At 40.1% G+C, this 23,385-nt stretch overlaps 5 long non-coding RNA genes and 1 other non-coding gene across 7 annotated transcripts; all 6 read right to left on the bottom strand.

The window, feature by feature from the left end:
- Positions 1-874: 874 nt before the first annotated feature.
- On the bottom strand, positions 875-2,770 carry LOC121691867. Of its 2 annotated transcripts, none has more exons than XR_006025206.1 (4): positions 2,643-2,770; positions 1,446-1,610; positions 1,295-1,364; positions 875-1,101 (listed from the first exon to the last, which is right to left on the bottom strand). It is a non-coding gene; the product is annotated as an uncharacterized LOC121691867 (long non-coding RNA). The 2 variants fall into 2 exon arrangements; XR_006025205.1 differs by lacking the exon at positions 2,643-2,770 and adding an exon at positions 2,376-2,419.
- A 389-nt stretch (positions 2,771-3,159) lies between these two features.
- On the bottom strand, positions 3,160-5,585 carry LOC121691905. The gene is made up of 4 exons (XR_006025209.1): positions 5,497-5,585; positions 4,567-4,731; positions 4,416-4,485; positions 3,160-4,226 (listed from the first exon to the last, which is right to left on the bottom strand). It is a non-coding gene; the product is annotated as an uncharacterized LOC121691905 (long non-coding RNA).
- A 695-nt stretch (positions 5,586-6,280) lies between these two features.
- LOC121691916 lies at positions 6,281-8,703 on the bottom strand. The gene is made up of 4 exons (XR_006025210.1): positions 8,615-8,703; positions 7,685-7,849; positions 7,534-7,603; positions 6,281-7,344 (listed from the first exon to the last, which is right to left on the bottom strand). It is a non-coding gene; the product is annotated as an uncharacterized LOC121691916 (long non-coding RNA).
- A 1,534-nt stretch (positions 8,704-10,237) lies between these two features.
- Positions 10,238-11,827, bottom strand: LOC121691894. The gene is made up of 4 exons (XR_006025208.1): positions 11,739-11,827; positions 10,809-10,973; positions 10,658-10,727; positions 10,238-10,464 (listed from the first exon to the last, which is right to left on the bottom strand). It is a non-coding gene; the product is annotated as an uncharacterized LOC121691894 (long non-coding RNA).
- A 1,535-nt stretch (positions 11,828-13,362) lies between these two features.
- LOC121691883 lies at positions 13,363-14,080 on the bottom strand. The gene is made up of 3 exons (XR_006025207.1): positions 13,922-14,080; positions 13,771-13,840; positions 13,363-13,589 (listed from the first exon to the last, which is right to left on the bottom strand). It is a non-coding gene; the product is annotated as an uncharacterized LOC121691883 (long non-coding RNA).
- Positions 14,081-16,289: 2,209 nt separating this feature from the next.
- Positions 16,290-16,396, bottom strand: LOC121704453. The gene has a single exon (XR_006030539.1). It is a non-coding gene; the product is annotated as a U6 spliceosomal RNA (small nuclear RNA).
- Between the last annotated feature and the right edge of the window lie 6,989 nt (positions 16,397-23,385).

Genomic DNA, 23,385 nt, shown 5'->3' with positions numbered 1-23,385 from the left:
CTTTTATAGTGTTCATGTATTATGGGTCCCTTTGGGTCAGGCATCAGTATAGTGCCTGGTGTCAGATTTTCAGCATGATAAATGCAAATGACTGAAGTTAGCAGTCACCGTCAATGACATGTGCAGAGTAGGCTACCCTAACACCATGGTAATGTGGGGAATACCACCTATGATTTATCTTTTTTTTGGCCATTCAAACGTGTAGATTTTTGTTCACATAATGACCTGTTGCTTTTTCTATCCAGCAGGTGGCAGTCCAGGATAAGAAATAGCAGAGCCGTACACGGCTCTGAGAAATAGAAGTTCCAGAAAATAAACTAAATAGTAGGAACAAAGAAATGAATGCAGCATAGCCTACAAGTGCAAACGAAAATGTAATGTGTGAAGTTATTGGAATGGAAATAAATGAAACCACCTTCTAAATACTTTTGAAGATATTTTTTTAAGTGTGCAACAAATGTAGTCAATAGGGTAGGCTCAGCAAAACGTTAGCAAAGTTAACTTTGACAAGGCTGGCGGCTAGCATTATTGTCATCATAACTCGTAGGCCTAACTATGGATTGTTTTGCATTGACGTGCTACTTCAGACTTGATGAACTCCTATGGTAGGCAACGGAAATTCCTTACTGTAGAAATAGATAATTGATGCTCCTGTCAACAGTATTGGTCTGGGCGTTCTTGTTGAAACGTAGGCCTAGGCTAAATGTTACATAGTAGGTCTATACAACTTGTCAGTGCATAGAACATAACAGCACATAGACATGACAGTGTGTTATATATTCTATATATTATACATATAGATTGTTTATTTTAAACTACAAAACAATAATAAAAAATAAAAACATCAGAGCAGACACACGGCATAAGTGTTCAGTGTAGAGATGCAGAATGCAGAACACAGTGGTGTGGATGTTTTTTTTTTTTTTAAACCACATACATCACATCACAGCAGACATAGAATGTTTTTTTTTTTTTTTTTTTTTAAAGAAACGTAGTGTCACTGTCCTGTAGAAGAGTTGTTGCAGGGTGGGTGGACCGGTGTTTGTATGAAACCTCCACACCACGGCAAGGTCCCGGTCCTTGTGGAGGGGAAGTCAATGTCTGTAAACACACACACACAAACAAACAAACACACACACACACACACACACACACACGGCGGCAAACAACTAGGGCTTATTTTCAACCAGCTTTTATGGTGATTTTTGTCCTTCACAAAAACAGACAGAGTATTTAAGCAACTAATGTTTATTTTTATTAAAGAGAATTTTTTTTTAAAGAAAACTATACATACTGAAGTGGTTGCTGAGAGGAGGAGAGACAGGAAGAGGGGACCACTGCTGGTGGGGCGTCCCTGTACGTGCCTGACAACACACATCACAGCGTTAGCACAGTGCATCACTCATACATTACTCACAAGTATTCACATCAAAATGTATACTTACAGTACAGGGAGAGTCGACCTCAGCGCTCAAGCACTTTAGCGACAGGTGGAGGGTCCGAGGAGGAGGCACCTGGCTCCTTGTCCCGGGCCAGCACATAACTCCTCAGGAGGCCTATCCTGGACCCAGCTATCTATCACCGTCAGCTGTCGTACCCAATCCAGATAGCTGTAATAGAAAAACATTGTAATAAACTTCACTGACTAATTGCACTGTTAATGTACATTAGCCGTTTGCCTCCCCTGGGGTTTTGGGATAACATTGCATCAATGTTAATGTCAGGACATCAGACCATTAGGATTCACGATAGGCGTGTTCGTCTTCATGCAGATCTGTGCAAGATCTGAGCAGATCTGACTTGAAGTGATGCATACCGTGTTCAACACAATGAGGCCTCTAGGAGGCTACACAATCTGTGCCCATTCATTTCAATGCATTCTTATGGAAATCGCAGTTACACTTTAAACATAGGGTTTGTATATTTACGCTTCAAATTTCGCAACAGCATTTATATCACAGCCACCCAAGGGTCTTACGAAGATAACTACGTTTTCAGATTTTAATATCATGCATTATTCCGAATTTGAGGTCTCGTTAGGAGACTGTGTGTTTCCATTCATTCCTATGGGAAACGATCGCGGTTACACTTTAAACATAAAGTTAGCATGTTTACGCTTCAAATTTCGCTACAACATTAGTATCACAGCTACCCAAGGGTCTTACGAAGATAACTACGTTTTCAGATTTTCATTTTATGCATTTTTCCCAACGCGAGAGCTCTCGTTAGGAGGCTACACAATATGTGCCCATTCATTTCAATGCATTCGCGGTTACACTCTAAACATTAAGTTCGTATATTAACACTTCGAATTTCGCTACAGCATCTACATCACTGCTAAAGTTGTCCGACCACAGACAAAAAACGTAACTTACGTGTTGTTTAGATATGAGGAATTTTTCCTGCGAGCCGTGAAAAATAGAGTGAATACAGACAGACGTACTGCTGAACTTCAACTCAAAACTTCACGCTGGGGAATTCAGCCAATCACGAACCAGAATGTAATAGAACAAGCCAATGAAAACATGCAAGGTTTGTTGTAAAGGCGGGACATGCAAATAAGACAAGCCAATGACGGGTCAGACAAATGAGACACAGATAAGACACAGGTAAAGAGCAGTGGCCGAGCAGTGGCCAGTTACCGTTCTTCGATGTTGGCCCCGATGGCGGCGTGAGCTGCCGTCCCGTGCGCGGGAGCCCACGGCCGCCTGGCTGCCGCTTTCCTAGACCTAGCCCCGCAGCCCTGCCTAAAATTGGATTAAACGATGCCCTCGAAGTATTTATCCTGAATAAATGTAGTGAAAAATGGGACGCAAGGCCGTTTGCGGCCATACAAATAAGACAAACGTGTCAATCAAAGGGTACACAGACGACCGGTTAAAGGACCAGTGTTGATTTCTCCCATCAAAGCATTTATGAACATGCTTTTTATGCCATTTGTCTATTTGTAATTGTAATAAATGTTTATTTGTTTGTTGTTTATTAAAGCATGGCTCTATTTCAACCAGCTTTTATGGTGTGTTAATTTATTAATTGTTTATTAAAGCATGGTTCTATTTCAACCAGCTTTTATAGTGTGTTCATTTATTAATTGTTTATTAAAGCATGGTTTTATTTCAACCAGCTTTTATAGTGTTCATGTATTATGGGTCCCTTTGGGTCAGGCATCAGTATAGTGCCTGGTGTCAGATTTTCAGCATGATAAATGCAAATGACTGAAGTTAGCAGTCACCGTCAATGACATGTGCAGAGTAGGCTACCCTAACACCATGGTAATGTGGGGAATACCACCTATGATTTATCTTTTTTTTGGCCATTCAAACGTGTAGATTTTTGTTCACATAATGACCTGTTGCTTTTTCTATCCAGCAGGTGGCAGTCCAGGATAAGAAATAGCAGAGCCGTACACGGCTCTGAGAAATAGAAGTTCCAGAAAATAAACTAAATAGTAGGAACAAAGAAATGAATGCAGCATAGCCTACAAGTGCAAACGAAAATGTAATGTGTGAAGTTATTGGAATGGAAATAAATGAAACCACCTTCTAAATACTTTTGAAGATATTTTTTTAAGTGTGCAACAAATGTAGTCAATAGGGTAGGCTCAGCAAAACGTTAGCAAAGTTAACTTTGACAAGGCTGGCGGCTAGCATTATTGTCATCATAACTCGTAGGCCTAACTATGGATTGTTTTGCATTGACGTGCTACTTCAGACTTGATGAACTCCTATGGTAGGCAACGGAAATTCCTTACTGTAGAAATAGATAATTGATGCTCCTGTCAACAGTATTGGTCTGGGCGTTCTTGTTGAAACGTAGGCCTAGGCTAAATGTTACATAGTAGGTCTATACAACTTGTCAGTGCATAGAACATAACAGCACATAGACATGACAGTGTGTTATATATTCTATATATTATACATATAGATTGTTTATTTTAAACTACAAAACAATAATAAAAAATAAAAACATCAGAGCAGACACACGGCATAAGTGTTCAGTGTAGAGATGCAGAATGCAGAACACAGTGGTGTGGATGGTTTTTTTTTTTTTTAAACCACATACATCACATCACAGCAGACATAGAATGTTTTTTTTTTTTTTTTTTTTTAAAGAAACGTAGTGTCACTGTCCTGTAGAAGAGTTGTTGCAGGGTGGGTGGACCGGTGTTTGTATGAAACCTCCACACCACGGCAAGGTCCCGGTCCTTGTGGAGGGGAAGTCAATGTCTGTAAACACACACACACAAACAAACAAACACACACACACACACACACACACGGCGGCAAACAACTAGGGCTTATTTTCAACCAGCTTTTATGGTGATTTTTGTCCTTCACAAAAACAGACAGAGTATTTAAGCAACTAATGTTTATTTTTATTAAAGAGAATTTTTTTTTAAAGAAAACTATACATACTGAAGTGGTTGCTGAGAGGAGGAGAGACAGGAAGAGGGGACCACTGCTGGTGGGGCGTCCCTGTACGTGCCTGACAACACACATCACAGCGTTAGCACAGTGCATCACTCATACATTACTCACAAGTATTCACATCAAAATGTATACTTACAGTACAGGGAGAGTCGACCTCAGCGCTCAAGCACTTTAGCGACAGGTGGAGGGTCCGAGGAGGAGGCACCTGGCTCCTTGTCCCGGGCCAGCACATAACTCCTCAGGAGGCCTATCCTGGACCCAGCTATCTATCACCGTCAGCTGTCGTACCCAATCCAGATAGCTGTAATAGAAAAACATTGTAATAAACTTCACTGACTAATTGCACTGTTAATGTACATTAGCCGTTTGCCTCCCCTGGGGTTTTGGGATAACATTGCATCAATGTTAATGTCAGGACATCAGACCATTAGGATTCACGATAGGCGTGTTCGTCTTCATGCAGATCTGTGCAAGATCTGAGCAGATCTGACTTGAAGTGATGCATACCGTGTTCAACACAATGAGGCCTCTAGGAGGCTACACAATCTGTGCCCATTCATTTCAATGCATTCTTATGGAAATCGCAGTTACACTTTAAACATAGGGTTTGTATATTTACGCTTCAAATTTCGCAACAGCATTTATATCACAGCCACCCAAGGGTCTTACGAAGATAACTACGTTTTCAGATTTTAATATCATGCATTATTCCGAATTTGAGGTCTCGTTAGGAGACTGTGTGTTTCCATTCATTCCTATGGGAAACGATCGCGGTTACACTTTAAACATAAAGTTAGCATGTTTACGCTTCAAATTTCGCTACAACATTAGTATCACAGCTACCCAAGGGTCTTACGAAGATAACTACGTTTTCAGATTTTCATTTTATGCATTTTTCCCAACGCGAGAGCTCTCGTTAGGAGGCTACACAATATGTGCCCATTCATTTCAATGCATTCGCGGTTACACTCTAAACATTAAGTTCGTATATTAACACTTCGAATTTCGCTACAGCATCTACATCACTGCTAAAGTTGTCCGACCACAGACAAAAAACGTAACTTACGTGTTGTTTAGATATGAGGAACTTTTCCTGCGAGCCGTGAAAAATAGAGTGAATACAGACAGACGTACTGCTGAACTTCAACTCAAAACTTCACGCTGGGGAATTCAGCCAATCACGAACCAGAATGTAATAGAACAAGCCAATGAAAACATGCAAGGTTTGTTGTAAAGGCGGGACATGCAAATAAGACAAGCCAATGACGGGTCAGACAAATGAGACACAGATAAGACACAGGTAAAGAGCAGTGGCCGAGCAGTGGCCAGTTACCGTTCTTCGATGTTGGCCCCGATGGCGGCGTGAGCTGCCGTCCCGTGCGCGGGAGCCCACGGCCGCCTGGCTGCCGCTTTCCTAGACCTAGCCCCGCAGCCCTGCCTAAAATTGGATTAAACGATGCCCTCGAAGTATTTATCCCGAATAAATGTAGTGAAAAATGGGACGCAAGGCCGTTTGCGGCCATACAAATAAGACAAACGTGTCAATCAAAGGGTACACAGACGACCGGTTAAAGGACCAGTGTTGATTTCTCCCATCAAAGCATTTATGAACATGCTTTTTATGCCATTTGTCTATTTGTAATTGTAATAAATGTTTATTTGTTTGTTGTTTATTAAAGCATGGCTCTATTTCAACCAGCTTTTATGGTGTGTTAATTTATTAATTGTTTATTAAAGCATGGTTTTATTTCAACCAGCTTTTATAGTGTGTTCATTTATTAATTGTTTATTAAAGCATGGTTTTATTTCAACCAGCTTTTATAGTGTTCATGTATTATGGGTCCCTTTGGGTCAGGCATCAGTATAGTGCCTGGTGTCAGATTTTCAGCATGATAAATGCAAATGACTGAAGTTAGCAGTCACCGTCAATGACATGTGCAGAGTAGGCTACCCTAACACCATGGTAATGTGGGGAATACCACCTATGATTTATCTTTTTTTTGGCCATTCAAACGTGTAGATTTTTGTTCACATAATGACCTGTTGCTTTTTCTATCCAGCAGGTGGCAGTCCAGGATAAGAAATAGCAGAGCCGTACACGGCTCTGAGAAATAGAAGTTCCAGAAAATAAACTAAATAGTAGGAACAAAGAAATGAATGCAGCATAGCCTACAAGTGCAAACGAAAATGTAATGTGTGAAGTTATTGGAATGGAAATAAATGAAACCACCTTCTAAATACTTTTGAAGATATTTTTTTAAGTGTGCAACAAATGTAGTCAATAGGGTAGGCTCAGCAAAACGTTAGCAAAGTTAACTTTGACAAGGCTGGCGGCTAGCATTATTGTCATCATAACTCGTAGGCCTAACTATGGATTGTTTTGCATTGACGTGCTACTTCAGACTTGATGAACTCCTATGGTAGGCAACGGAAATTCCTTACTGTAGAAATAGATAATTGATGCTCCTGTCAACAGTATTGGTCTGGGCGTTCTTGTTGAAACGTAGGCCTAGGCTAAATGTTACATAGTAGGTCTATACAACTTGTCAGTGCATAGAACATAACAGCACATAGACATGACAGTGTGTTATATATTCTATATATTATACATATAGATTGTTTATTTTAAACTACAAAACAATAATAAAAAATAAAAACATCAGAGCAGACACACGGCATAAGTGTTCAGTGTAGAGATGCAGAATGCAGAACACAGTGGTGTGGATGTTTTTTTTTTTTTTAAACCACATACATCACATCACAGCAGACATAGAATGTTTTTTTTTATTTTTTTTTAAAGAAACGTAGTGTCACTGTCCTGTAGAAGAGTTGTTGCAGGGTGGGTGAACCGGTGTTTGTATGAAACCTCCACACCACGGCAAGGTCCCGGTCCTTGTGGAGGGGAAGTCAATGTCTGTAAACACACACACACAAACAAACAAACACACACACACACACACACACACGGCGGCAAACAACTAGGGCTTATTTTCAACCAGCTTTTATGGTGATTTTTGTCCTTCACAAAAACAGACAGAGTATTTAAGCAACTAATGTTTATTTTTATTAAAGAGAATTTTTTTTTAAAGAAAACTATACATACTGAAGTGGTTGCTGAGAGGAGGAGAGACAGGAAGAGGGGACCACTGCTGGTGGGGCGTCCCTGTACGTGCCTGACAACACACATCACAGCGTTAGCACAGTGCATCACTCATACATTACTCACAAGTATTCACATCAAAATGTATACTTACAGTACAGGGAGAGTCGACCTCAGCGCTCAAGCACTTTAGCGACAGGTGGAGGGTCCGAGGAGGAGGCACCTGGCTCCTTGTCCCGGGCCAGCACATAACTCCTCAGGAGGCCTATCCTGGACCCAGCTATCTATCACCGTCAGCTGTCGTACCCAATCCAGATAGCTGTAATAGAAAAACATTGTAATAAACTTCACTGACTAATTGCACTGTTAATGTACATTAGCCGTTTGCCTCCCCTGGGGTTTTGGGATAACATTGCATCAATGTTAATGTCAGGACATCAGACCATTAGGATTCACGATAGGCGTGTTCGTCTTCATGCAGATCTGTGCAAGATCTGAGCAGATCTGACTTGAAGTGATGCATACCGTGTTCAACACAATGAGGCCTCTAGGAGGCTACACAATCTGTGCCCATTCATTTCAATGCATTCTTATGGAAATCGCAGTTACACTTTAAACATAGGGTTTGTATATTTACGCTTCAAATTTCGCAACAGCATTTATATCACAGCCACCCAAGGGTCTTACGAAGATAACTACGTTTTCAGATTTTAATATCATGCATTATTCCGAATTTGAGGTCTCGTTAGGAGACTGTGTGTTTCCATTCATTCCTATGGGAAACGATCGCGGTTACACTTTAAACATAAAGTTAGCATGTTTACGCTTCAAATTTCGCTACAACATTAGTATCACAGCTACCCAAGGGTCTTACGAAGATAACTACGTTTTCAGATTTTCATTTTATGCATTTTTCCCAACGCGAGAGCTCTCGTTAGGAGGCTACACAATATGTGCCCATTCATTTCAATGCATTCGCGGTTACACTCTAAACATTAAGTTCGTATATTAACACTTCGAATTTCGCTACAGCATCTACATCACTGCTAAAGTTGTCCGACCACAGACAAAAAACGTAACTTACGTGTTGTTTAGATATGAGGAACTTTTCCTGCGAGCCGTGAAAAATAGAGTGAATACAGACAGACGTACTGCTGAACTTCAACTCAAAACTTCACGCTGGGGAATTCAGCCAATCACGAACCAGAATGTAATAGAACAAGCCAATGAAAACATGCAAGGTTTGTTGTAAAGGCGGGACATGCAAATAAGACAAGCCAATGACGGGTCAGACAAATGAGACACAGATAAGACACAGGTAAAGAGCAGTGGCCGAGCAGTGGCCAGTTACCGTTCTTCGATGTTGGCCCCGATGGCGGCGTGAGCTGCCGTCCCGTGCGCGGGAGCCCACGGCCGCCTGGCTGCCGCTTTCCTAGACCTAGCCCCGCAGCCCTGCCTAAAATTGGATTAAACGATGCCCTCGAAGTATTTATCCCGAATAAATGTAGTGAAAAATGGGACGCAAGGCCGTTTGCGGCCATACAAATAAGACAAACGTGTCAATCAAAGGGTACACAGACGACCGGTTAAAGGACCAGTGTTGATTTCTCCCATCAAAGCATTTATGAACATGCTTTTTATGCCATTTGTCTATTTGTAATTGTAATAAATGTTTATTTGTTTGTTGTTTATTAAAGCATGGCTCTATTTCAACCAGCTTTTATGGTGTGTTAATTTATTAATTGTTTATTAAAGCATGGTTTTATTTCAACCAGCTTTTATAGTGTGTTCATTTATTAATTGTTTATTAAAGCATGGTTTTATTTCAACCAGCTTTTATAGTGTTCATGTATTATGGGTCCCTTTGGGTCAGGCATCAGTATAGTGCCTGGTGTCAGATTTTCAGCATGATAAATGCAAATGACTGAAGTTAGCAGTCACTGTCAATGACATGTGCAGAGTAGGCTACCCTAACACCATGGTAATGTGGGGAATACCACCTATGATTTATCTTTTTTTTGGCCATTCAAACGTGTAGATTTTTGTTCACATAATGACCTGTTGCTTTTTCTATCCAGCAGGTGGCAGTCCAGGATAAGAAATAGCAGAGCCGTACACGGCTCTGAGAAATAGAAGTTCCAGAAAATAAACTAAATAGTAGGAACAAAGAAATGAATGCAGCATAGCCTACAAGTGCAAACGAAAATGTAATGTGTGAAGTTATTGGAATGGAAATAAATGAAACCACCTTCTAAATACTTTTGAAGATATTTTTTTAAGTGTGCAACAAATGTAGTCAATAGGGTAGGCTCAGCAAAACGTTAGCAAAGTTAACTTTGACAAGGCTGGCGGCTAGCATTATTGTCATCATAACTCGTAGGCCTAACTATGGATTGTTTTGCATTGACGTGCTACTTCAGACTTGATGAACTCCTATGGTAGGCAACGGAAATTCCTTACTGTAGAAATAGATAATTGATGCTCCTGTCAACAGTATTGGTCTGGGCGTTCTTGTTGAAACGTAGGCCTAGGCTAAATGTTACATAGTAGGTCTATACAACTTGTCAGTGCATAGAACATAACAGCACATAGACATGACAGTGTGTTATATATTCTATATATTATACATATAGATTGTTTATTTTAAACTACAAAACAATAATAAAAAATAAAAACATCAGAGCAGACACACGGCATAAGTGTTCAGTGTAGAGATGCAGAATGCAGAACACAGTGGTGTGGATGTTTTTTTTTTTTTTAAACCACATACATCACATCACAGCAGACATAGAATGTTTTTTTTTTTTTTTTTTTTTAAAGAAACGTAGTGTCACTGTCCTGTAGAAGAGTTGTTGCAGGGTGGGTGGACCGGTGTTTGTATGAAACCTCCACACCACGGCAAGGTCCCGGTCCTTGTGGAGGGGAAGTCAATGTCTGTAAACACACACACACAAACAAACAAACACACACACACACACACACACACACACGGCGGCAAACAACTAGGGCTTATTTTCAACCAGCTTTTATGGTGATTTTTGTCCTTCACAAAAACAGACAGAGTATTTAAGCAACTAATGTTTATTTTTATTAAAGAGAATTTTTTTTTAAAGAAAACTATACATACTGAAGTGGTTGCTGAGAGGAGGAGAGACAGGAAGAGGGGACCACTGCTGGTGGGGCGTCCCTGTACGTGCCTGACAACACACATCACAGCGTTAGCACAGTGCATCACTCATACATTACTCACAAGTATTCACATCAAAATGTATACTTACAGTACAGGGAGAGTCGACCTCAGCGCTCAAGCACTTTAGCGACAGGTGGAGGGTCCGAGGAGGAGGCACCTGGCTCCTTGTCCCGGGCCAGCACATAACTCCTCAGGAGGCCTATCCTGGACCCAGCTATCTATCACCGTCAGCTGTCGTACCCAATCCAGATAGCTGTAATAGAAAAACATTGTAATAAACTTCACTGACTAATTGCACTGTTAATGTACATTAGCCGTTTGCCTCCCCTGGGGTTTTGGGATAACATTGCATCAATGTTAATGTCAGGACATCAGACCATTAGGATTCACGATAGGCGTGTTCGTCTTCATGCAGATCTGTGCAAGATCTGAGCAGATCTGACTTGAAGTGATGCATACCGTGTTCAACACAATGAGGCCTCTAGGAGGCTACACAATCTGTGCCCATTCATTTCAATGCATTCTTATGGAAATCGCAGTTACACTTTAAACATAGGGTTTGTATATTTACGCTTCAAATTTCGCAACAGCATTTATATCACAGCCACCCAAGGGTCTTACGAAGATAACTACGTTTTCAGATTTTAATATCATGCATTATTCCGAATTTGAGGTCTCGTTAGGAGACTGTGTGTTTCCATTCATTCCTATGGGAAACGATCGCGGTTACACTTTAAACATAAAGTTAGCATGTTTACGCTTCAAATTTCGCTACAACATTAGTATCACAGCTACCCAAGGGTCTTACGAAGATAACTACGTTTTCAGATTTTCATTTTATGCATTTTTCCCAACGCGAGAGCTCTCGTTAGGAGGCTACACAATATGTGCCCATTCATTTCAATGCATTCGCGGTTACACTCTAAACATTAAGTTCGTATATTAACACTTCGAATTTCGCTACAGCATCTACATCACTGCTAAAGTTGTCCGACCACAGACAAAAAACGTAACTTACGTGTTGTTTAGATATGAGGAACTTTTCCTGCGAGCCGTGAAAAATAGAGTGAATACAGACAGACGTACTGCTGAACTTCAACTCAAAACTTCACGCTGGGGAATTCAGCCAATCACGAACCAGAATGTAATAGAACAAGCCAATGAAAACATGCAAGGTTTGTTGTAAAGGCGGGACATGCAAATAAGACAAGCCAATGACGGGTCAGACAAATGAGACACAGATAAGACACAGGTAAAGAGCAGTGGCCGAGCAGTGGCCAGTTACCGTTCTTCGATGTTGGCCCCGATGGCGGCGTGAGCTGCCGTCCCGTGCGCGGGAGCCCACGGCCGCCTGGCTGCCGCTTTCCTAGACCTAGCCCCGCAGCCCTGCCTAAAATTGGATTAAACGATGCCCTCGAAGTATTTATCCCGAATAAATGTAGTGAAAAATGGGACGCAAGGCCGTTTGCGGCCATACAAATAAGACAAACGTGTCAATCAAAGGGTACACAGACGACCGGTTAAAGGACCAGTGTTGATTTCTCCCATCAAAGCATTTATGAACATGCTTTTTATGCCATTTGTCTATTTGTAATTGTAATAAATGTTTATTTGTTTGTTGTTTATTAAAGCATGGCTCTATTTCAACCAGCTTTTATGGTGTGTTAATTTATTAATTGTTTATTAAAGCATGGTTTTATTTCAACCAGCTTTTATAGTGTGTTCATTTATTAATTGTTTATTAAAGCATGGTTTTATTTCAACCAGCTTTTATAGTGTTCATGTATTATGGGTCCCTTTGGGTCAGGCATCAGTATAGTGCCTGGTGTCAGATTTTCAGCATGATAAATGCAAATGACTGAAGTTAGCAGTCACCGTCAATGACATGTGCAGAGTAGGCTACCCTAACACCATGGTAATGCGGGGAATACCACCTATGATTTATCTTTTTTTTTGGCCATTCAAACGTGTAGATTTTTGTTCACATAATGACCTGTTGCTTTTTCTATCCAGCAGGTGGCAGTCCAGGATAAGAAATAGCAGAGCCGTACACGGCTCTGAGAAATAGAAGTTCCAGAAAATAAACTAAATAGTAGGAACAAAGAAATGAATGCAGCATAGCCTACAAGTGCAAACGAAAATGTAATGTGTGAAGTTATTGGAATGGAAATAAATGAAACCACCTTCTAAATACTTTTGAAGATATTTTTTTAAGTGTGCAACAAATGTAGTCAATAGGGTAGGCTCAGCAAAACGTTAGCAAAGTTAACTTTGACAAGGCTGGCGGCTAGCATTATTGTCATCATAACTCGTAGGCCTAACTATGGATTGTTTTGCATTGACGTGCTACTTCAGACTTGATGAACTCCTATGGTAGGCAACGGAAATTCCTTACTGTAGAAATAGATAATTGATGCTCCTGTCAACAGTATTGGTCTGGGCGTTCTTGTTGAAACGTAGGCCTAGGCTAAATGTTACATAGTAGGTCTATACAACTTGTCAGTGCATAGAACATAACAGCACATAGACATGACAGTGTGTTATATATTCTATATATTATACATATAGATTGTTTATTTTAAACTACAAAACAATAATAAAAAATAAAAACATCAGAGCAGACACACGGCATAAGTGTTCAGTGTAGAGATGCAGAATGCAGAACACAGTGGTGTGGATGTTTTTTTTTTTTTTAAACCACATACATCACATCACAGCAGACATAGAATGTTTTTTTTTTTTTTTTTTTTTAAAGAAACGTAGTGTCACTGTCCTGTAGAAGAGTTGTTGCAGGGTGGGTGGACCGGTGTTTGTATGAAACCTCCACACCACGGCAAGGTCCCGGTCCTTGTGGAGGGGAAGTCAATGTCTGTAAACACACACACACAAACAAACAAACACACACACACACACGGCGGCAAACAACTAGGGCTTATTTTCAACCAGCTTTTATGGTGATTTTTGTCCTTCACAAAAACAGACAGAGTATTTAAGCAACTAATGTTTATTTTTATTAAAGAGAATTTTTTTTTAAAGAAAACTATACATACTGAAGTGGTTGCTGAGAGGAGGAGAGACAGGAAGAGGGGACCACTGCTGGTGGGGCGTCCCTGTACGTGCCTGACAACACACATCACAGCGTTAGCACAGTGCATCACTCATACATTACTCACAAGTATTCACATCAAAATGTATACTTACAGTACAGGGAGAGTCGACCTCAGCGCTCAAGCACTTTAGCGACAGGTGGAGGGTCCGAGGAGGAGGCACCTGGCTCCTTGTCCCGGGCCAGCACATAACTCCTCTCTTTTATTATAATTGTCCCTTTGGGTCAGGCATCAGTATAGTGCCTGGTGTCAGATTTTCCGCATGATAAATGCAAATGACTGAAGTTAGCAGTCACCGTCAATGACATGTGCAGAGTAGGCTACCCTAACACCATGGTAATGTGTGGAATACCACCTATGATTTATCTTTTTTTTGGCCATCCAAACGTGTAGATTTTTGTTCACATAATTACCAGGTTGTTGCCTTTTGCGAATGCAAATGTGAAAAAACTCTTTTGGGAGAGAGTAGTTAGTAGAACTGTTAAGAAGTGGACTGTTCCTATAACTAAGTTCCTGTAACTACTTGGTCGGAAAGAGACTACAGACACACATAGTCACATACTCCTCGTGCACCTGGCAGAACTTCAGCTGCTCCACAAAAGCAGGGTGGGCACACAAGTACTGGGCGTGTGCGTCCTCGTTGGCCCTCAGTGGGCTGTGGGAGCCACTCTTCTCCCACTCCCGCTGGTGGCTGGCAACCAACTGCATGGTGTAGCCCACGTTGTTCTCCAGTCAAATCAGTCAACAGCTTATCCCATTACACCAACCATGATGTGTTTGTTGTGCTTTTCTGTCTGATAATCATTAGACAATTACTCTGTTGTCATTTTTCTGTATATCAAGCCAATTAATCATTGATGTCTGCAACGTGAGACTGCAACACATACATATATGTTATATGTTTGATGCTTCACAAATTAGCTTCCATTCAATTCATGAATTGGAATTTGAAATTGATTGATTGAAATTGAAATCCCACAGAAAGTTTAGTTTGAATTGGAATGACAGGAAGTGTAATTGAATTCATGGTAATTCAAAGCAATTCCAGTCTCACAACAGAAAAAATATGTTGAATCCCACATAGACTACATTCAGTTTTGGGAAGGTTACTTTGGAAATGTAATTAGTTACTGTTTTAAGTTGTGTGTTTGATGCATCTTCTCCTGAAGCTTCATTTTATACCCTTAAATTATGTATATTCATTTCTTCGGATTTCAATTCTACATCCTGTTTTTGACCTCAATTCAAATTCGAGAATTGAATTGAAATTTATTAGTCATTCTCAATTCAATTCTGACACAAGCCTGCTACACAGCCACCTCTGATGACAAAACATCATTCACTCGGACTAGTGGTGAAAACCGTGGTCAACAGCGCCCTCTGGTGACTTGTCAGTATACTAACGTCCATGCTGAGCTCCTATGGGTTATTGTACAACACCCTATAAGTCACATTAATGTGAGTAATATTGATTATGCAGTTTTCACACTCACTACAGAAACCAACAAAAACACTGATGATGTCTGCATAAGCCTAGATATTCAATTAATCTGCAAAATTACAGAATAATGTTTTGGGAGTCTTTCTCGGGCAGTGTCATAGCTGTAGGTGACATCAAGGGTTGGGAGGTCTAGTTGTCTTCTACAACTCCAGCAGCTGTCTGGGGCACACCAGCTTTCATCAACATTCACAAGAAACACTTGCTGAGCCAATGCAGCAACGTAAGTGGCCCATGCAAGATTCTTTCATATGTGTTGGAGGTGACAGTAAAAACAGATATAGGAAATAATGCTATTGTCCTGAGAGTTGTCACAGTAGATCTGCTGGTGCTCAATGCGACCCCTGGTGGCTTATCAGAGAATAACAGAGAAGAATGTTTTTTCAGAAAAATATTAGTATTTTTATGATAAAAATCTTAATATTTGTATGATTATTAACGAAAAGTTGTACTGGTGCTCAATGCGCCCCTGGTGGCTTGTTATAGAACAACAGAGAAGAATGACTTTTCAGAAAAATATTAATATTTTTATGATTAATAACTGAGTTGTCAGGACAGTGTGCAGAGCAGCATCCATCTGCTGGTGCTCAATGCGCCCCCTGTTGGCTTATCAGAGAATAACAGAAAAGAATGGTTTTTCAGAAAAATATTAATATTTTTTGATTTTTAAAAAAAAAATCTTGATAATTGTATGATTATTAAGGAAGAGTTGTACTGGTGCTCAATGCGCCCCCTGGTGGCTTGTCAGAGAACAACAGAGAAGAATGACTTTTCAAGAAAAATATTAATATTTTTTATTTTTTCAGAAAAAAATATATATTTTTTATGATTATTGACGAAGAGTTGTACTAGTGCTCAATGCGCCCCCTGGTGGCTTGTCAGAGAACAACAGAGAAGAATGAATTTTCAAGAAAAATATTAATATTTTTATTATTAAATAATAACGAAATAACGATTAATAACGAAAAATATGGAACGCTTCACGAATTTGCGTGTCATCCTTGCGCAGGGGCCATGCTAATCTTCTCTGTATCGTTCCAATTTTAGTATATGTGCTGCCGAAGCGAGCACGAACCTAGAACATGTTCGTGGTGTATTTATACCCGGAACCGCGATGGTGACGTGCGTGACGGTGTTCTAGTACGACTCATTGTTTTCGGTCTCAAATACGCTCAATACGACGGATCCGTGACCCCACGCCATCATAAACCCTACCTCTAGGAACGTAACCCCAGCCAGGGTTGATGTAGTCTAGTTTATTTGGAATATTCGGTCACAAGATGTTTTACTAGATAGACACACGGCGCTTTGCATTATGGGTAGGACCCACGTGGTACGTCCATACACGCAAATGCCTGTCACCCGATAGTTATATAGAATCCCTTTACCTTGTATATCCATCGCCGTCCACTTTATGTATACAATCCAACGATGTTCATCGCCGTCAACCACGTTCCTTACCTCGATTCATCCAGTGAACGTCCCTTCAGATCATCCGCTGGATGGCACGGCTCTTTTCGGCCTTTCACACATCAACCGCTAGATGGCACTCTTATTTCACCTTAACTTGGCTCTTCACACACCAACCACCGTTTACCTCGTGTAGACTTCACACGGATTCCTAATCCAACATGTTTCAACCCCACACGTCACTCTACAAGTTAGGTTTTTCTCCTTAATTATTTCTACTCTGTATAAACTCGCACAACAAAGTTTTGTTTCCTAAACACTATATCCTCCAGTTCAACCAATTTAAATCACTTTACATTGTTTTCCAGATAAGTCAGTGAAAATAGGCTTAATTGGGTTTGTAATTTGATTTATCTTTACTTGGTCAGAAGAGCAAACCTGCAATTTTATAGATATTCCCTAAAATACGCAGTTAAATAACATTAAAGTTTTTTAAATGGATATATAGAATCTCGGAAACAAACTCTTCAAATCTTACATTTCATTTGCATCACTCACATTCTCCACCAGATGGCACATCAGCACCATCTCACCCAGGACTGTCTCTGGTTCTAATTATGGTTTTCCATTCAAAGTAGCTTACACTATTATATACTTATAAGCCACACAAACTGTATAATCGTAAATGCTACCAGATACATTTATTAAGTTAGTGTAACACTAGTCTATGAAATGTACCTAAAAAAGTGAACCACCTTATGGCCTCCTTAAACCAAACAACTTTGACAAGGTTTGGGAAAGATTCTTCAAAGATTGGAGTCTTAACTAATGCCATCCATTCAAGCTTTGCTCAAAAGACTACAATCTTTCAAGAATCTTTCCCAAATCTTGGCAACGTTGTTTGGTGTAAGGAGGCCATAAACTGACATGTAATAAACCAAGGAAGACTTAAGACTTGGGTCTGAAAAGATTGCTTCTTGAAATGACCATTTTAAATAAAAACAGACTACTTCTAAGGATTTCTGTACATATCCAGAATACTTGTCTAAGCATGTAGATATTCCTTCTGTGTCTAAGTGTACAGCTACAAGAGCTTGTGAAGTCCCTGAACACAATACAAACTAACATGCTGCTAAATGCATAGCACCACAGAAATATCACTTCCAATGTATTAACAAAAACAGTCACTGCTATTTAGCGAGAAATGAAGACACACACCACAACAATATCATTGTCATCACACAAACGTCATTGCCAACACACTTGCAAAAAGATCAGTACAAATATCAGTCATGGTACAAACAAACAAGAACAATAGATTCATACAAGAAAAACACACCAATGTTTAACAGATTCAATCTTCACCGAAATCAAATGTAATGACATTACAAAAATAAACTACAATCAACACGTATTTGAATCTTCTGAATTTCACTACAATAAACTATAATTAAAACTTATTTAAATTTTCTTAATTTCACTAATTCTTTGGCCTGAGAAGTAGGCTACACTAACGAATGACTGAGCATAGCTTAATTTATGAATACTCAATTACCATGGTAGGGATGGGGTAACCTGACCCTAGCCAGATGAATTTCGCTCCGCCTAGCTTCACTCACATCCATCTGGGACCTCTTCCATTGAGAGTGATTTCTGCAACCGACTTTATGGTTCAGCCAATCAGGACGCAGGGCAGGAGTTTCATAGATGTGACATAGCGTAGAAGCGACTGCGAGACTGTTATTAGCGTCACGGATTGGCTTCGATGTGAGTGGTTGAAGTAGCACGTCAATAGATGACGGACAAGTGGCTTATTCAATCATATGCAAGCATTTTTTGATTAGGCCCAGCCTTCTGAAGCAACACTTTAATGGATCGGTTCCAGATGGATGAGTGGAGCTAGTCGGAGCGAAATTCATCTGGCTAGGGTCAGGTTAGGGATGGGGTGCCTGCCTAACACGTTTAAAGACCAACTCAGCACTGCGGTATAAACGGAAGGACAGGATGCCTGTTGGGGTGTAGCTTCTCAGAAGGACCATGTCTTGCCAGCAGAGTCGATTTAACTCCATCTAGAAAATCTTTGTCTGGCATCTTCACAAGGCCTAGAGGTGCATTCAAGATGGGGATCTGTGCCACTGTCTGCCCTTCCTCCTTTGGGTGAGGTGCAGTAATGTTCCTACCAGTTGTCAGGACCTCATTCGCTCATCTGTGAAAGAAAGAAAAACAAACTTCCAGTCTTTGTTGTGTCTGGTCCCATCTGCACAAGGCCTTGAGGGGCGCCATGGTAATGGCCTGTGCATCTTCTCTTTCGTCCCCCCTTTGTCCTCAGGGTGGCGCACAGTTCCTCTCACTACACCATAACCTCCTCCACTCATCTGTGAACACACACACACACACACACACACACACACACACACACACATACATTTCACCATCACACTGGCATATCTGGGGAAACCTAAAATCCAACCCACTGCCATTGACCCAATGCCACGTCACACATGGGCCTACTTGAAGCCTTCCACCCAAAGCCATTGACAACAAAACAAACAACAAAATTCACACACGCTAAAAAACATTTCCACCATTACATTAACAAGGCTGGGCCTGTTTAAGTCTTCTCCACACAGTCAATGACAACTCAAAATTTCCCCTTGTCAAGCACTGTTACTGCAATTTATGACATTTCACATGATGCAAGTACACAAAACGTATGACTTTTCCAGGACTGACAAACGGAACTTGTGACTCTCAGCCAGCTGGAGGAGCTGGGGCCTGATGACGAAAATAATAATAATAATAATAATAAACAAGTTTAAGTGTTTGGTCTTCAGTCAAAAGACTGCAGTAGCTATGATTACACCCATTTCTCAGTAAGTGCTCAATCATTAGGCCATCAGACAGACAAAACAACTCCCCACTTACATGTGAAACACAGTTTTGTTTTTCTTGTCTAAATACATATAGCCACCATAAGGACGCTTGATGTAAAGCAAACGTAATACTTCACTGTACCTTAATGCTTTGTGTTTGTTTTGACTTAATTATGCATACAAAAATGTGTAAAGCCCAGAACAGTTCATTTTTACACATTTAAACTAGGGCTCCGAACCGGTTCAAGGAACGAAAACGAAAACCGAAAACGAACGGAATTTTACGAGGAGCGGAAACGGAAACGAAAACAAAATGGTCTTCAACTGTTCCGGAACAGAAACGTTATTCTGAAATCCACAAAACCGGTTAATAACGTTTTTTTTCCCGTTCGCTATAGAACAGCCTAATAATTTGATTTCTGCAGTTTGGAAAAAATAAATAAATAAATAAATAAATAAATAAATAAATAAATAGATAGACCTTTGGTCCAAATGTGTATCTTTTGTCTTGCTGTTGTAATGTAACCTATCCGTCTGACACTTCGGATCTTAGGCCAGCTCGTAGCATAGGCTACTGAAACTGATTTGGAAATTGTTTGTAGCCTATGCATAATAGCCTATTTTGCCTGTCCACGGCAAATGTTTGCGCAATTATAGCCTATTCTATGTAGAAGAGTTAAACGGGAAATTTGAGATAGGCCTTGTCAGCAACAGACAGGTTCGTTTATAAACCGGTACGCTCAAGCCAATCCAAACTTTTCTCATCTGTTGTTCCTCGTTGGTGGAACACACTGCCAGTTCCTACAAGGGCAGGGACATCCTTTTCCACTTTCAAAAAACTCCTGAAGACCCAGCTCTTTAGAGAACATCTACTCTCATAGCAACACTTACAACAAGTCTTACTGATCCTAGCACTCACCAGCCGTTTTAAACTGACAAGTAACTGTTAAAAACAGCACTCACCGACGCACTTATTCTTACTGTACTCTAATGTTTTTTTAAACTGTCCTAAAATTGTGAGAATTGTTCTAAAACTTACTGTTTACCATGTTGTTAGTCGCTTTGGTTAAAAAGCGTCAGCCAAATGTAATGTAATGTAATGTAATGTAATGTAATAAACAGGATTGGAATTACAGCGCAAGCCTTTGAAGATCTCCATATGGATAAAACGTAGGCTACAACCAGGTAAGGAGTTTAGCACGTATCCAGAAATATTTTTGATAAGAAATTATTTATAGGCATAGGTTAGACCTACAGTAAGTCTGTAGGCTATGGGATGGATAGCCCATCTGAATGTTTTTGGATGCCGCCTGTGATTTATTATTTTTGGGCATAGCTACGGTATAGGCTAAATCAAGGGGGAATAATGAGTACGTCTATTCTAAGGTAAAGTCCACAAAAATAGACTTGATAGGCCCGCCAAACACTGCCGGAACTTTAAGAACGAACGATATTTTGCGTTCAGGACCGATATGTTGGTGGCGGAACGCATGCAAGAACGAAAACGTTAAACATAGGCCTACCTGAACCGTTCGGAACGGAACGTTTGAAAAATAATTTCGTTTTCAAGCCCTGATTTAAACACATTGAACTTCAGAAGCTGAAACTCCATAATTACCACTAGAGTTGCCTGCAGGTTACATAATGTTACCGACCTTAGCTAGTGAACCAATTTAATTGATTACATTACTTACCTTCCTTTTGATGTAGCATTATCTCGTTGGACATGCAACATCAGCTTTTAGCACGCGCTACAGGAACATAAATCCACAATCAATTAACATGCACAACACAAACAAATAAAACATTTTCAATTATGTATACAGAGAGCCAAAACGGACAACCTAGATGCACCAAACGAACCGAACCGAGCGTTGCATGATGATTCCAGAACTCTATTCTTACCATTGCAGACTTTGTTTTGGTTAGCAAAACATTTCATCTGCCTGAAAAACAAATCAACACTAGATTAACATGCACAACACCAACAGCAATCACCACCAACATACACAACGATACTCACATATTTATTTTAGTGGTTATTTTAAATATATATATATATATATATATATATATATATATATATATATATATATATATATATATATATATATATAAAAAAACAGATTGACAACAATCATAGATTGGAAATATTACTCTTGCACTGGTATTGCATGGTTCTCTTTTATAGTAATCATTGCATAACTAGCTACATTAATATATTTCTCATTGCATACAATTGTCTTTACTGGTACATGCTCCTTAATAGTAAGTACTTTTTAAAAGACTTTACTGGATTACTAAGACATTACTATACTATTGCATTTAAATTAGTGTACCCTCACTAATGTCTGATTTTCTTATTTTAGTTTGATCATATGAGCTACTAGGGCGTAATAAAGTATAAATTCATATAAAGAATGCTAAAAGTAATAACACTCAATACTCACCATTTATATTTTCTTGGAAGTGATGATGGGGGGCTGGATAACCTTCATGAGCCGTGTGCCCCTGTTCCCTGCTCTGTCTCAGGCATTACTAAGGCTGCAACCACGAGTTGGCTAGAGTTGAAAAGCGGCGCTTAACTTTCTACGCAAGGTAAGCGATAGCCTAAGCAGTTCAGCGATTCAAATTTGATGTATAGAATATACATCGCTAACCCCTAATCGGTGCACAGTGCATCCCTCCGGTCTGAATCAGGTTGTCAAACAGACACAACCTTCAGGGATCGAACGCAAGTACTGCGGGATGTGTGAATAATAGAAAGCAGTTGTACGTCAAAAGTAAAAACAATGCTCGTCGGTTAGATAGACCACTGGATGATGACTATCTGTACCCCGCGATCAGTGAAGAATAGCAAGCGGTTATTTTTAAATCGGTACAAAAGAGGAACAGCAAGAACAGCGTTCCTGAGGAGGAGAGAAGACAGGTATGCAGAGAAGGGGGCTTATGGGAAATGGGCCAATTGGTGCCCAGGGACAGGACTAGGAACAGTGCAACGCAGAACACACAGTATGCTATGAGCATGGAGGAGCAGCGGTGGGGCCACCACAGGACAATCCGTTAGCCCAAGCTCAATGCGCAAACCCACAGTTGAGTCCGTGTTGCTTTGGATAAAAGCATTAGAAGGATACCGGTCACTATACTTTTACTTTACTACACACCACTACAAACATAGTACAAACTAAAAATACGTACAGTACAAACACAGTAAAACACCATAAAACTGATACACAAAAGTAAGCTCAATCCTCAAACCCACAGTTGTGAGTCTGTGTTGCTTTGGATAAAAGCATTAGAAGGATAACGTCACTATACTTTACTTACTACACACCACTACAAACATAGTACAAACTAAAAATACGTACAGTACAAACACAGTAAAACACCGTAAAACTGATACACAAAAGTAAGCTCAATCCTCAAACCTGTGTCTGTGTTGCTTTGGAGAAAAGCATCAGAAGGATACCGGTCACTATACTTTTACTTTACTGCACACCAAGCAAGCTCAAATCCTCAAACCCACAGTTTTGAGTCTGTGTTAGTCCGAGAGGTGAAGGGAAGGAACAGATGTGGTAGAAAAAAAAAAAAAAAAGTGTACTAGCAATAGGGATAACTGCAATCTGGAGATGATTTTGAAACTAGGCCCATTCAAAAATGTGGGGGAGATTCACAAAGAGTGGACTGCAGCTGGAGTCAGTGCTTCAAGAACCACCATGCACAGACGTATGCAAAACATGGGTTTCAGCTGTCGCATTCCTTGTGTCAAGCCACTCT

The sequence above is a fragment of the Alosa sapidissima genome, chromosome 2, assembly GCF_018492685.1.
Source record: "Alosa sapidissima isolate fAloSap1 chromosome 2, fAloSap1.pri, whole genome shotgun sequence".
Classification (NCBI taxonomy): Eukaryota; Metazoa; Chordata; class Actinopteri; order Clupeiformes; family Clupeidae; genus Alosa; species Alosa sapidissima.
This window is presented reverse-complemented; position numbering and strand designations above follow the sequence as displayed.